Source organism: Myotis myotis, unplaced genomic scaffold (genome assembly GCF_014108235.1).
Source record: "Myotis myotis isolate mMyoMyo1 unplaced genomic scaffold, mMyoMyo1.p scaffold_m19_p_3, whole genome shotgun sequence".
Taxonomy (NCBI): domain Eukaryota; kingdom Metazoa; phylum Chordata; class Mammalia; order Chiroptera; family Vespertilionidae; genus Myotis; species Myotis myotis.
The window spans coordinates 210958938-210973381 of record NW_023416335.1 but is presented as its reverse complement, the minus strand read 5'-3'; the positions used below and the strand labels follow the sequence as shown (position 1 = coordinate 210973381).

The 14444-nt window shown below is 63.5% G+C and overlaps 1 protein-coding gene across 3 annotated transcripts in view; it reads right to left on the bottom strand.

The window, feature by feature from the left end:
• Nucleotides 1–3823, bottom strand: part of MPPED1 (metallophosphoesterase domain containing 1) — a 63629-nt gene extending 59806 nt beyond the window's left edge. For 2 of the 3 annotated variants that reach the window (XM_036298805.1, XM_036298803.1), the window contains exon 1: nt 3198–3387. The gene's annotated coding sequence lies outside the window, so the exon portion shown is untranslated. Of the gene's footprint in view, nt 1–3197; nt 3388–3754 lie in introns of those variants that run through there. The other variant, XM_036298804.1, reaches the window with a different exon arrangement.
• Nucleotides 3824–14444: the final 10621 nt, after the last annotated feature.

Here is a 14444-nt window from a genome sequence, read left to right as displayed (position 1 = left end):
AAACACAGAATCTCAATTGAAGATTTTTTTTCTTCCTTCATGAGATTGGCTAGAGATGCTTTAAATGGAATAAAGCATAACTAAGTCTTGTCTCCTTTGGGGGGAAAAAGTCAAAATAAGGTAAACTGTTTTGGCAGCAGAACGGCCAGGTCACCGGGAGAGCCACCATGAATCAAGGTAACGGAGAAACTACTTATACCTTCGCTCCAACCCCCCCCCCCCCCCCCCGGGCCTCTCTTACTCTTTCCCTTGGGGTTACTTTTGCTTCTTCCTTTTCTTTCCTTTTTTTTCCCCCCTTCTTCAGCCCCAAGTCAAACATCTCGGTGGCAGTCTGGGGAGAACGCCAGCTGAGGGGGCGCCTCCTTGGAGGGGACATCCACCCCCCTCGGCCCCCGGAACCATGGCTGCAGAGCACGGCACTCAGGGTCAGCCAGCGTCATCCAAACACGGGAAGGTGGCTGCTGCGTGAAGCTCCCCCTTCACCCTGCCCCCTCCCAGGCGTTCTCTCGTCTGATCCTGGGGGCAAGGGCCTCGGCCAGAAGGAAGACCCCGCCAGCAGCTGCCCCTCCTCCGAGATGCCGGAGCGGGGACCTGCGGGCAGAGAGCAGGCCCAGAACCTAGTCCTCGGCCCCCGCGCCTGGGGCGCCCCTTCCCTGGGGTCCCTCACTCTGAGGTGCAGGCAGACAAAGGTACCAACTGCCGAACAGAGATCTCGGGGAGAAGAATGGAAAGGGGGGGGGGCTTGAAAGGACCCTTTTTCTGCTGCCAGGGAGGGAGGGACGGTGGGAGAGACCTGTCACGTTGTCACATTAAAGATGTTGACAGACAATTCGGGGATAAGGCAGAAATCCCACCCTTCGCTGCAGCTCGCCACAACTTGAGAGGCATGGACTAACCTCCGCCAATTGCATGTTTTTCTGGGCATGATGCTGACTTGTGAAAAGCCTTTGCCTGGCCGGCTAAGGTCCCCTGCCCCTGCGAGTCACCAGCCGTGGGCAGGCCTGAGGCTGCAAACGTGAAATCATTTCATAGATTAAAAGACGCCTGCACTTCGGGGAGCGTTTCCTTTTTTCTCGGAGTCCGGAACCCACACCCCGAAGGCTGCTTTTTCTCCTGAGTGCTACCCTTCCGTGCAACCCCGCCATGGCCTGCGCTCCTCCGATGGGGGCAGAGGGGTGTCCCGAGTGAGTGTCCCCTGCCGCCTGCCGGGGAACGCAGCCAGGCCAAGGGAAATGCCGTGAACTTCAGGTACTTTCGTCGGATGAAGATTGAATAGTTTCACGGGTGGACTGGGATCTATTTTACAAGCCGGCTCTTCTTGGATTGTTATTCTCTATGTCGTCTAGGCATTCCTGACATGGGGGCTGGTGTGGAAAGACCCCCCCAAACCCTGTCTTTTACCTAAACTTAGATCTGGTCTCTATGTCCACAGTCCCAGCCCACCGGCACTGGCCAGGGCACGTGAGGTCCGGCGTCCCACGTGTGGGTGAGACTCGGAACCTGCTCCACTGACCTGACAGGGGTCTGGTTCCATCTGGGTCTCCCGAAATTCCTGGGGCCGAGGCATAAGCAGGAAAGCAGCCCCACCCCGAAGACGTCAAACACAATGAACCCTCTGTGACGGCCTCGTCGCCTCTGACTCGCCATCAGCCAGCGACTGTCCTCCGCCAGTGAGCGCTCAGGCCGGTGCACCATGTCACAGAAACGCATCCTGAGAAGAGCTTTTACAGGTGCTGTGGGGCTGCTCTCGGAGAGCCGGCTGCAGGGAGCCGGGCGTCATGGAGCAGCTTATTCTGGGGGCTCGCTCCGGGTCCCCTGAACTCCGGCCGGGCCCCAGAATGCCTCTCTGATCACCAGCGGCTGGCTCCGCCGCCAGAGCCTGCCTCGGCCCAGCCAAACCACCACCCTGCCCGGATGGTCTCCTAGCGGGTGGGCTCCGTGGACCAAGGCCTGGCTTCCGACCTGGAGGTGGCCGTCAGACGACGGCCTCTCGGACATCCCCCAACGCATTTTAGCCACGTGGCAAGTTCTTCGGTCAGAAAGTTGCTGTCATTTTCTTTTTTTGTGTGCAAAGAGCAATCGGGGTGCTGGCAGTGGCCACGTCTGCCTGAGCCCCCGGCGTGGCTGAGCCGTGCGAACGCGTCTCCCATCACCATGCAATCCTGCCGAGCCGGCTCGGCCATCCACCAGCCGGCCCACTTTTGTTCCCAGTTTAATTTCATAATTGTTCGCCACTTAGCAAGCTCTCCTCTGGGCCGTTCAATAGACGCCTTAGAAATGGAGGAGGAGGCAGCCACGCTCCCGGAGGGGCACCGGAGAGGGTCTGACCAGCACTGAGGGGGACATCACTGAGGGGGACACCCCCGAGAGGTCAGCTGGGCAGGCGGGGGTCCAGTTCCAGGCGGGGGCCTCGGGGTCCCCTCTCAGGCCACCCAGCAGAGTGGGAGGGGAGGGGAGGGGAGGGGACCGAGGAGGGGGGTAGGACCCCGAGCAGCGAGGCCTGGCCACCTCAGCTCGGCCTCAGCAGGGAGAGGGAGGCTGTGCATGAATTCCCTCCCTGTAACAAGTCCCAGAATAAACAGAACTGCTCTCACAGGGCAGCCGGTGAGCTACTGCCTGTGAGGCTGGGACCTGCTGGTTCGCTGCTGGTCCCCTGGGCCAGGCACACAGCAGACAGCAATAAATCCGTGGAATGAGTGGCTGGATGGATGGACGGAGGGATGGATGGGTGAATAGACAGACAGACAGACGGGTGGAGAGAGGAAGGGAGGGAGTGTCCGGCAACAGCTAGCGAAAGTGACCACCAGACCAGGCTCAGTGCCCCCTCCCCTGCCCCCAAGGACCCGCGGGGCCTCGCTGCGCACAGTAGGCCCTCCAAGGCCAGGGGCTGCTATTGTTACCACCAGCCCCACCACCTGCACCCGCAGTCCCTCCTGCCGCCAGCGACTCAGCCGGCAGCGGCAGCGGCAGCGACTGGCGAGCCGGGGAAAGTTTCGCTGACCCCTCGGCCCCAGGCAGAGTCCAGCGCCCGGCCGCGCGCCCCCCTGGCGGCACCCGCTCGGCGGGCAGGGCACCGGCGCAGCCAAAGGCGGACAAACTAACTTTGCCGGCGCCCCTGCGCCGCCCCCGGCCGCGGGCATCACCCCGCGCCCGGAGAGGGTCCCGCGCGCCCCCGCGCCCCGCGCGCCCGGCCCTACCTGGCCCCGGGCTCCTCTTCGGCGGCCGCGGCCGCGAGCAGCGCGCACGGAGGGAGGCAGGGGCCCGGCTCCGGGGGGGAGGCGAGCGGGGCGGGGGCTGCTCCGGCGGCCGCCTCGCCGCGCGTCCGAGGCAGCAAGTGGGAGCCAGACTCCTCCTTCGGGGGGCGGGGGGCTCCCCGCGGCCCCCTCCCTCGCCCGCCCGCCCGCCCGCCGCGCGCTCCGAGCCTCCGCGACTCCCCCGCCCGCCGCCCGCCCCCGCCCTCCTCCCCGGGCCGCGCCGCCGGGAGGGGCGCGCTGTCGCCCTCGGCCCCACGCCCCGCGCCCGCCGGGGTCCTCGCCGGTCCCCGCCCGGCAGGCCCGGCCTCGGCCCTCGGCCCCCGCCCAGGCCCGGCGCCCGCATCCCGCCGCCCGGGAAGGGAGCGGGAACCGCGGGACCGGGAGGCGGAGCGGGGCCGCGCTGCGGAGAGGGCCGGGGCGCCCGCAGCTCCGGCCACGCGGGCCCGCCCCCTGCCCGGCCGGCGCGCGGTGGGCGGGGAGCGGGGCGGGGGCGCTCTCACCTCCGGATCCGCGGCCGCGGCGGGCACCGCGTGCTGGGGCGTGCGCGGCCCCTTCCGGGGCGCCGCGGCCCCCGCCCCCCGCCCACCCTCCTTACCCCCTCCCGGAGCCAGGAGGGCACCCTGCTCGGGACCCCTCCTGCCGGGAGTCTGAGGAGATCCCCTCCGCCCCCTTTTGGGGAGACATGCACCGCAGCTCCCCCGAAGCATAGGCCCGCGCCCCTCTGTGCCCCTATCTCTGAACCCCGGGGACCCCAAGTTCCCCATCCAGGAACAGCGGTGGCCGCCAACCCCACTGGGGCAGGTAAGCAGTGGGACCTGAGGACCTGGCCCCTGGCTTATTGGGGAGGGCAAGAGCAACACCCCCATCTGGGTGGTCCCACCCGGGGGAGTTTGAGGTGCCCCATGACCTCTAACCCCTGCCACCAGCGGGGAGAGGTGTCCACAGGGCCTTGTCTCGGGGCACAGGTCCAGGCCACCCAGACTGAGCGGAGGTGAGAAGGGCTGTGGCCCCTCTGAGCCCTTCTAAGGTGCCTCAGTAGATGTCTGTGGGCCCCCTCCCCCCACATGCACGCTGCGCCTCCCCCTCCTGTCGTTCATCTCAGCTTCACACACAGTCCCAGGGGACGCTCTGTGCCCCTGCTCAGGCCTGGCCTGCCTTGGGGAGAGCCCGTCTGGTGGGAGGCAGACAGGGACACAGAAGGTGGAGGCAGACGCTCCCCAGCATGCCAGCGAGAGAAGGTATGGAGAAGTCATAGGGGCAGAGGGAACAGGCCATGCAAAGACCTGGGCGTGTTAGGGAGGGGGCTAGAGGAAGAGGAAAGAGGGGTGGAGGGAGGGCGGGGCAGGAGTCGGGAGGGGTATCAAGAAGATGGCCTGGGGCACCTGCTTCAAGGGATACACTTGATCGGTGGGGAGCCATGGGAGGTGTTTAGCAGGGGCATGCCTTGGTCGGTTGCATTTTCTTGAGTTTGCTCTGGTGGCCCTGACAGGAGGAGGGAGACTCACGAGGGCGAGGTGAGGGCTGTGGAGTTGGGGGTAGAGGCCTGGGCTGGGGTGCCAAGGCCAGAGAGGGAGCCCGGGGCCGGCCAAGGGCCTCGGGAGGGCATCCCCTGCTCGTCCTTGTCTTTGAGCCTCACCTGTCTCACCCTGTCCTGGGGCGATTCCGGGGCAGAGTGAGGAAGCCCGCTGGACATGCCAGCTCGGGGGCCAGTGGGAAGGACACCTGTGTGGTGGGCGCTGCTTTTCTCGGACACGGAGCTGCCACTCAGTCTCCTCAGGGCCAATCCTGGGAAGCGGGTTCCCCAGCGCCCTCACCGGCCAGAGGGCTCCCCCATGGTTATCCCCTCCGCCCCCCGGGGTCACACTGACCAGCTGGAGTCTGCCCGGCCTGTGAGGTCAGAGCCCCAGGGCAGGCAATTCCCATGCCAGACAGAGCGGAGGTGGGAGGAGCTGCTTGGGAATTGAGGAAAGAAACCCCACGGGGAACATGCAGGCCTGGTGCAGAGACGTTTTGGTCAGCGGCCCAAATCCACGCTCAGCTCCACTGCTCAGGCGGCTGCCACATCTACTGGGCACCTCTACCATCCCGGGACCATGTGTGCCTGGCCTGTGCTGGGTGGCCAGGGATGCAGGGGACACCCAGATACAGCCCCTGCCACCCAGCCATGCCAGTGCAAGGACAAAGGGGAGACAGGTCAGAGCGGCCTGAGGCCAGCGTGGAGTGGGAACGGGAGAGGCGCCCGCCGCGGGGAGAGGCCGGGGCTCCTGGAAGACAAGCCCAGAGGAGAGGGCAGGACGTGGGCAGGGAGGGGAGCCTGACGGGCATTCCTGACGTAGGCACAACAGGTGCCCAGGAGGAGTGCCCGGGCAGCTGGGACCCCAGAGGCACTGGAGCACAAGGCTGGTCACACGGGTCCTTGGATGTCACACTCAGGCCACAAGCTCCGGAGGACAGGTGAGCAAGATGCCTGGTGTCTATTGAGTGAGTGAGTGAGTAAATGAGTGAAGGAATGAATGAATGAATGAGCGGATGAAGAAGGAGACCCAGCAACTTAAACCCCCCTTAGCTCACAGGACCTCTGGGCTCCTCCCAGCAGGGCTCCCCCACTCTCTGGACCCCATGAGTGTCCCAACCTCAGCAGGGAGCATCTCTCTCCCCCGGGGACTGCAAGCACCCCAAGCACAGAGTTGCTTGTTCGGGAGACAGGTCTTGGACTTAACAGCCCCACTGACTGCACCTGCTGCCGGCCCAGGACAAAGCCACAGCTGGCCACGCCTCAGGAACCCCGAGGACATGTGGTTCGGGGTATCGGAAAATGTGTGGCCCTGGTCCCTGGGGTAAGAGCCAAGTTCTTGTGACACTTGCCCCCCTTGGCCAGCTTTCTCGCCACCTCCAATCCCACTGGCCCTCTCCTTAGCTCCCAGAACACCATCTCCTACTTTTCTGGAACTTGTATTTATTGAGCACCTACTCAGCATTGCCCGGCACTCAGCATTGCCTTTGGAACGGTGCTCCCTACCAAAGGGCCCTGCCCTTACCCGCACCACCCAGTCCTAGACGATGAGCTCTGAGCTTGACCAGCACCTGCCCTGGTCCAGGCTGCTGCTTGGGGGCCGGGCTCCCTCGGACCCCAGCGCTGCATCCCACGGGGCCTGGAGCTCAGTGGGTGCCCAGGGAATGGGCTCTGAAAGGCAGGGAACGAGGAATACGGGGTGGGCAGGGGAGACCCACTCCTAAAAGAGCAACCAGTCTGGCACACACAGCAGACATTCTGCTTTTGGAAAAATTTAATAACACAGTGGCACTTGTTCATGGAGACTAATAGAAACACGGTGCGATCCCACACTGCTGAAGCAGCCAGGGCGGCTCTCGGCTGGGAAGCACTTCCCAGGCGCCCACTACGTGCCGCCAGCCGAGAGAGGAGGAGGAGAAGGCAGGCCGTCTGCCTCAGAGGCAGGAGGTCGGAAGCGGGCAGCTGGGGGCAGGGGGCAAGACAGCAGGGGCACTTCCGAGGAGGAAGGTGTCACTGTGGGGATAAGAGGGAGAGGGGCAGCCCAGCAGAGGGACCAGCCTGTGCAGAGGCTCAGCGGTCAGGAGAGCGTGGCATGATGTCCCCTGGCCAAGAAGTTCACCTCCCAGGAAGGTGGCCCAAGGCAGTGACTGCAGCCATTTCTAACAGCCCTGAGACAGAAACTAGCTAAATGCCGGCGGGGTGGGTTGTAAAGGTTCTGGCGCGCCCAGGAGCTTCCAGCTGCCACGTCATGCTGCTGGGGTGGCCTGAGGCGGTCTGTGCTTTGAGAAATAGGAGGAATGAAGATGGAAGTGTGTCGGGCCAAGTGGCGACCCTGAGGATGAGATTATAAGTGATTTTTAACCTTACGGGAACTTTTTGTCGTCGCCAACATTTCTTCTTTTTTTGTTGTAGTTAATCCTCACCCGAGGATATTTTTTAGGAAGAGTAGAAGAGACGGGGAGAGACAGAGAGAGAGAGAAACATCGATGTGAGAGACACACCGATCGATTGCCTCCTGCACTCGCCCTGACTGGGGCTGGGGATCGCCTACAACCGAGGTATGTGCCCTTGACCAGAATCGAACCCAGGACACCAGTCCAATGGCGGACACTCTAAACCAGCCAGGGCACCACTGAGCTAAATCAGCCAGGGCACCCAACATTTCTGTGATCATCAAAATATGATGGGTAGGGGGGCGTTCAGGGAGGGGTGTGAGCAGCGCGTGTAGAGGGCAGGGGCTGGAGTCATGGGCAAGGCCTGGGCCACGGAGGACCTCTTGTGCCTCACTGATAGAGGATCTTAGACTATCTCACCCCCTTGGGTCCTCCACGGCGCCTGGCTCAGAGAAGCATGCAGGAATGGCTATTATCAGCAGATACTGGGCTCCGACAGCGTGCCAGGGCTGTGTCAGGCCCCAACCACCACCCTGGCCGGGGAGGCCGGAGGATTTCAGGGGAGGTGGGAGTCAGTCAGCAAGGGCTGGGGCCAGGGGCTCCCTGGAAGAGGTAGCCTGGGCTGGGGCTGGAAGGGGGAAGCCTGTCTTGGCATTCTTACCTCTGCTCCCTTAACACCCTTCAAGGTCTCTGCCTCCCACCCCAGGTGTGTCTGGATCCCAGCACAGCCCAAGGCAGGTCAATTTCAACCCAGCGATGGACATGGGCCTCGTCCCGGGCCTTTCCGGAGGCCCAGAGCCCTGGTTGAAAAAGCCACACCCATCAGGGGCCCCAGGTCCCTCCCACCGCTGGTCAGGCTCCGGCACAGCCCGTATTGACGGCCCCACCTCGGAGCCACGCCCTGACCACTGGCTCACATTCTGCCTCTGCCACTCACAGCTGCGGCTCTGGACCTCCATCTCCTCCTTCCCGTTGGAAGCGGTATAATACCCCTCCCGGCGGCTCCCAGGAGGCGGAGGCTGGCGCCGCTGTCCCAGTTCTGGGCACCCAATCTGGGGTCCGGATTCGAACGCATTCGTTCTGCCACCAGCTTGCCTGGGACCTTGGGACTGTCTCATGTTCCTCGGAATCTCCGTTCTCTCACCTGAGGAGGAAGTGATGTCACAGCTCCCTCCTGGGCTTGCTCAAAGACGAAATGACAAGCGTGCAAAGACCCCAGGAGCCCCCTCCTCCGGCCCCTAGCTGAGGTTCCGGCCGGACTGTGCTCAGGTGAGCCCCCCACCCCATTGCAGGACACTCCCCACCCGAAATGCCAGGTGCAGAGAAGGACCTGGTATAACGAGAACTGATCAGTCCGCAGGGGTCTGCCGGGGCAGACTGACTCGAGGGTGAGGCATTTACCACTGGACAGTTGGCTCAAGATAGGCCTGAGGCCCTGGCCGGTCTTGCTTGGTGGATAGAGCGCCGGCCTGCAGACTGAAGGGTCCCGGGTTCGATTCCGGTCAAGGGCAGGTACCTCATTTGCAGGCTCGATCCCCAGCCCTGGTCAGGCTGTGCAGGAGGAAGTCAATCAATGTGTCTCTCTCACATCAATGTTTCTCTCTCTCTCCCCTCCTCCTCCCTTCTATTCTCTCTAAAAATCAAGGGAAAATATCCTCTAGTGAGGATTTGACCAAAAAAAAAAAAAGATAGGCCTCAGGAATGGTGGCCCTTGCCCCGGGCGATGCTGCTCCGGGATTGGGTCTCGGGAGCTGGACAGAGGCCACGCCCCGCCAGTCACGTGGGTGGCCAGCTTCCCAGCACCGTGGCCTGGCCCCTCACATGCTGCCCGTGAGCCTTTGTGGTTTTCCGAGAACTTTTCCAGATTCCGTGTCGCTGGTCTGTTTCTCACAACAGCCTGGTGGGACTCGGCAGGGAGCAACCTTCCCTGTGAAGCGAGACTAGAAGGCCCATTTGACAGATGGAGAAGCTGAGTCTCCGGGAGGTTTCCGGACCTGTCCAGCCAGTACATGGCAGACAGGTAAAGCTGGAACTGCAAGGCCAGTTTTCAGACTCCAGCCCACCTTTCTCACCTCCACCCCACCCCCGACCCCCGCCCCAGTCCCCCAACCCCGGGTCCCAGGCCAGCTCCTTCCAACCCCACTAAAGGCCCCCAGCACATCTAAGCACCATCCCCCAGCACGGGGTCTGCAGAGCTCTCCTGAGCTGTCCAGGGTCCTGGCCAGGCCCAGCCCTGCCCCGCAGCCTTCCCTAGTCCGTCCACCTCTTCCAACCTCCTGGATGTCAAAAAGAGGGGACAGGTAAGGCGGGGCTGTCCCGGGGCCCCGTCTTGCACTGCCTGCGCTCCCTCTGGGCCCTTGGGTAACACACTCCCACTCTCCACGCCTTGGTTTCCTTTCCTGAAGAATGGGTGCCACGTGGGCAGGCCAGGAGGTAGTTCATATTCCGTACACTTCATAGACGGCCCCCTACTCCCTCTGGGCCAGGCAAAGCCAGAGACTTAGAGGGACTCGGACCAGCCCCGCCCTTAGGAACAGGTCCAGCGCCTCTGGGGCCTGGACACTAGCAATGACCGCACCGCTGAGCAGCGGGGACGCCTCATCCCTCCTGCGGGCTGCCTGGCGACAAGGGAAGAGGGAGGGGAGAGAGAGGAGGGAGCCCCATAAGCAAAGGCCTGGAGGCAGGAGCCACAGGGGAGCCTGGGAAGGAGGAGGGAGGGGCTCAGAGAGAGGAGAGGCCTAGAGGCCGACACCTCTGCCCGCCCAGAGTAGAGCCCCAGGGAAGGGGCTGGGCAGATCCCTGGGGCAGTGGATGGTGGGGAGTAGGGACAGAGGGATGGAAAGAGGGGGGACCCCCGCGCCCGGAGGTAAGACACCCAGGGCTCTGTGACCTACAGGTGATAGTAACAATAATAGCTACTCCTGGACAATGTGCATGAATGAGTCTCCCCCTCACACCTCATGACCTTCACACGGACAGTGCGGAGTGGTGGTCAACGGCGGCAGGAACCAGACTCAGTGGGGCCACAGGCTGCCAGTGTCCCCGTCCAGCCCAGCCTGTGATCCCCGTGATGTCCCGAGCTCGGAATCCCATCGGGAAAATGGGTGAAAGTCCCGCCTGCCCTGGGGGCCCGGTGAGGGTCAGGGGAAGCAGACTGGCATCGAGCCTTGAACCTGGGGGGGTGGGGGGATCAAGAGCAGGGGGCAGGCCTGGGGCCCAGCAGCAGGTGAGGCAGCTCCTGAGCCCCCAGGGCCCCGGCCCATCTCTCCCCTGGGAGCAACAGTGTGGAGGAGAGAGCGCAGTCTGTCCTCTGCTGGGGCCTGGGCAGGGCTGGACCTGCGGCCTCCCCTCTGCACCAGGGCAGACGTCTGCCGCGCTGGTCGCACCCATCGTGTGGGATAGGACGGTGACAGCCGGTGCTGGCTGAGACTTTCTGCAGGTACAAACCGGTGACAGTCCCCAGGGACCAGCCGCCCTGCCCAGCCCCTCCTTGACCACTGGTGTCCCCACACTGGTCACTGCTGGACCCCGGCTCCTTTCCTAGGCCCACAGGCACTCGCAGACAAGGCACCGGGTGTCCTAGACAAATGGGCCCCAGGGAGCATCCCCACCCTGCGAGTGCCCGAAATCCCCCAGTGGGGAGCCGCTACCCCTGGTGAAAGGCAGAATCCCAGGAGGCATTAGGGGGGCTGTGCCGGCCCCACACGCAGAGCCCTCCTCTGAAGGGAGGCCTCCCCACACTCCTGCCGGCGCCCTCGTGCCTCGACTCGCCTGTCTCCATGCCCATCACTCCACCTCCCCGGGGCCTGTTCCGTCTTTGGGCTCTTATCTGTCAGAGGCTCTTCCTTCTGCTAAGCTTGAAGCTCCCCCCCACCCCCCTCCCGCTCCCAGCCGCACAGCACCTTGGCTACCTCCAGGGTGGCTCTGAGGAGCCCTGGGACCATCGCAGAACTCCGGGCATCTGCTCCTCCCAGCCTCACCACCCCAGCTGCGAAAGCTGCCCTGTTCCTGCCCTAGCCCGCCACACACACCCCTGCCCATCTTGGTCCTCTTCTCCAGATGAGCCCCAAGCTCTCTGTCTCCCCCCAAAGTGTGGCATCCAGACCAGTGCTGAGACGCAATGCAGCTCCCAGGCAGGCCTGAGGCCATGGACGCCAGTGTTGTGCTGCTGCGGTGGCAGTCACTCACACCCTAGTCTGAATGTCTCCAGCCCCTTCCTAAGAGCAGATTTGACTCAGAATCATCAGTATTAGGGAGGGATCTCAGTGCCCTTATTCCAACCTCCCTTTACTCTCCCACTGTACAGATGGGAAACTGAGGCCCAGATTGAGAAAGAAACATGGCAGAGGGAATACTTTGTCCCTGGATTAGAAGTATTCTTAAAGAAGAGGGTGGGGCGGGGGGGGGGGGGCTGAAAACAGACTTACGGTTTCTCCATCCAGGATGCCAGGGCCGGAGGAGCTGCTGGTAACCCTATTGCTCTAATTCATCAGGAAGATCACCCATTTTACAGATGAGGAAAGTGAGGTCGGAGCTGTTGAGTGACAGCCAGAGCTCCATGACCCCCACTTCCGCATGCTTCCGCCCCTGGCAGGGCTCTGCAGGCAGCGAGCGGGGGAGGGAGGTGTGTGTGCAGATGCAGTCCCCAGGCCACCACCACCACGATCGTCGCTCACTCAGCCTCCCTCCCGCCTCCCATCGCCAGGGTCCCCTGCACGGCCCAGCTGCTGGGGCCCCTCACAGAGACAACAAAAGCTTGTGTGTCCGGGCACACGCGTGTGCCTTTAATCCTGTAACCACCCATTTGCAGCCGCCACGCCGGGGCTGAAGGAATGGACTTGCCCAGGGCCACACCTTGAGTCCCTCCTAGGGCTGGACTGGCAGCAGTTCTGGCTCCATTCCGTCCCTGGCCTCGGGCTCTCGGGTGCTTCTGGGTCAGAGGGAGGGACAGAAACAGCTTGAGCTTCACGCATGGAGTGCCCAGAGCCGAGCACTCACCGGTCACAGTGTCCTCTCCCTTCCGGTGCAGCCTCCGGCTCCGTGCCCGGCCCTGCGAAGGGCTGGCCCAAGAAACCCTGCCCTCCCGCAGGGCCCGCTGGCCCCCGAGCTCCTACCCCTCCACCCGGCCTCGGTCGCCTTCGGTCACCTCCCCACTCATTGTGGTTCCACAGAGCTCCCCAGCCCTCCACGCTGCCCTCTCCCCAGAGACCTGTCCATCCTCCACCTCCCTACACCCTACTGAGCCCCAGAAAACCCCCGCTCCCCAAACCCAGAGCTGCAGCTCTTCCTGAAGCCCCCTCAAGCTGCCCTCTAGCCTCTGCCTCTCTCAGGGACCCCTCTAGCCAGTACCCCGCTTCCCCACGTCTTCAGGCGCCCCCAGAACAGCTGCTCTCCACCTGCATTGACACCTGCTCACGTCTTCTGACCTGAGAAATAAGGCCTGGCCCTGCCGCCTCGCCCTCCGCTCCTGCCCATCTCCCCTTCCCTGCCCAGCTTCCTGAGAAAGGCCTCCGCGGTTTGGTCTCGGCTCCCTGTGTCCCCAGCCATCGCCTCGGCCAGGGCAGGTCGCCCGGCCTCTCGGTGGCCCTGCTCAGCCCCAGCCCCGCGGGCCTCCCCTGCCATCGGGCCGAGTCAGCCTCCTGGCTGTGGCCCTCTGCTCTGCGAGTTCTGGTCCCAGGGCATCTCCAGGCTCATCTCAGGCCCCACCCCACTCTGTTCTCCAGACACACCTGCCAATCTCCTTCTCTTTGGTCAAGACGCCACGTTGGCTCAGTCCTCTGCCCCCGCGGCCAATCACACAGCAGCAATAACAAAGCTGTCAGGTATTTAGAATTGTCGTGTGCCAAGCATCGCGCTAAGAAGGATCAGCCAGTCCCAGCCTCCATCAACCCTACTTATTCATTGACTCCAAAAATATTTATTGAGCAACTTCTATGTGCCATGCCCGTTCGCAAGCACTAGCACACAGCAGTGAACGGTGATGGAGGTATGATGGCTCCCATTGTGCAGGGGTGGGAATGGAGGCTCAGGAGGCTCAGTGGCCCACCCGGACTCACGCAGCCATGAGGTAGGTTCCCATTCCTACACCCACGCCTCCCCTCCCGCCATGGCCTCCCCGTGGGCCACACCCCCCAAATCAGCCAAAGAACCCTGGCCTCCCCCACCCCCACCCCCACCCCCTGGGTCACCCCTGGAGCCCAGCACCCTCCGTGCTTTGTTCTCCTCTTTGGGAGCCTCTCCCACAATCGCCACCGCCTGCTGCCAGCCCGGCTGCTGCCTGCCCAGGAGGCACTGCCAAGCCCAAGCCGTCAGCTCCTCTCATCGCCCAGAGGCAGCCAGAGGGAGCGCCAGCAGCTTCCCTGGCACACGCCCGCCTCCGGCCGCTCCCCGTGTTCTCAGGCACAGACCTGGGCCAGCAGGGCAGGCGCCAGCCCCAGGCCCCTGGCGGTGGTAGGGGGGAAGGGTCTGTGCTGGGGGAATCCTGCCCTCCTCTCTACAAAGCAGGAAACAGGCTGGGGGCAGCCAGGCCTCCTTTGAAATGGTCTAAATCAGTCGAACCAACCCGTCAGGTGACAAAGACATGTGTGCAAGGCAGTTCCCTCGGCGGCGGGGCTGCTGCCATTCAACCCACACCGGCCACTCGGAGCTCAGCGAGGGTCAGGGCCCTGCCCCTCACCCGGGTCAGCGCTTCCTTCCAGGGCTCAGGGACCCCACCCAGACGCCTGCAGACAGCAGCCCAGGTGGGCATGTGATGCTGAGGAGGCAGGCGGTGCTCAGGGGCTGCGCTGTCGGCCACTCAGCACTACTGCTCTCTCCGTCCTGGTGCCTGGCTGGGCCTCCAGGTCAGCTGTGCTTGGCTCCTGGAGGCCAGACCTCTGTCCCCATCCTGACTCTGAGTCCCCAGAGGCAGCTGAGGGCTAGGCAGGGGGACACCTGACTCCCTGAGTGCCAGTGGCCACGGGAACCTCTGGCCTACCCCTTTGGCGGGGAGGTGAGGATAAGGGCGCCCAGGTCTGGTTCCGGGACCACCTCTGAGCCTCTGCTTCCTCCTCCACCAAACTGACTCTGAGCCTTCCTGGTCAGGCTGGAGGAAGCGAAAGGAGGTGATGGACCTCGGCCCCTGCCCCCCCTGCCCTTCCCCTACTCCTGCTGCCTCCTCCCAGAGTGAGAAAGCTGTGGCCTGGGGTCTTCCCTGGAAAGAGGCAAAGGCAGCCTGGCCAGAGTGGCTCAGTGGTTGAGCATCGACCTATGAGCCAGGAGGTCACAGTTCGATGCTGGGTCAGG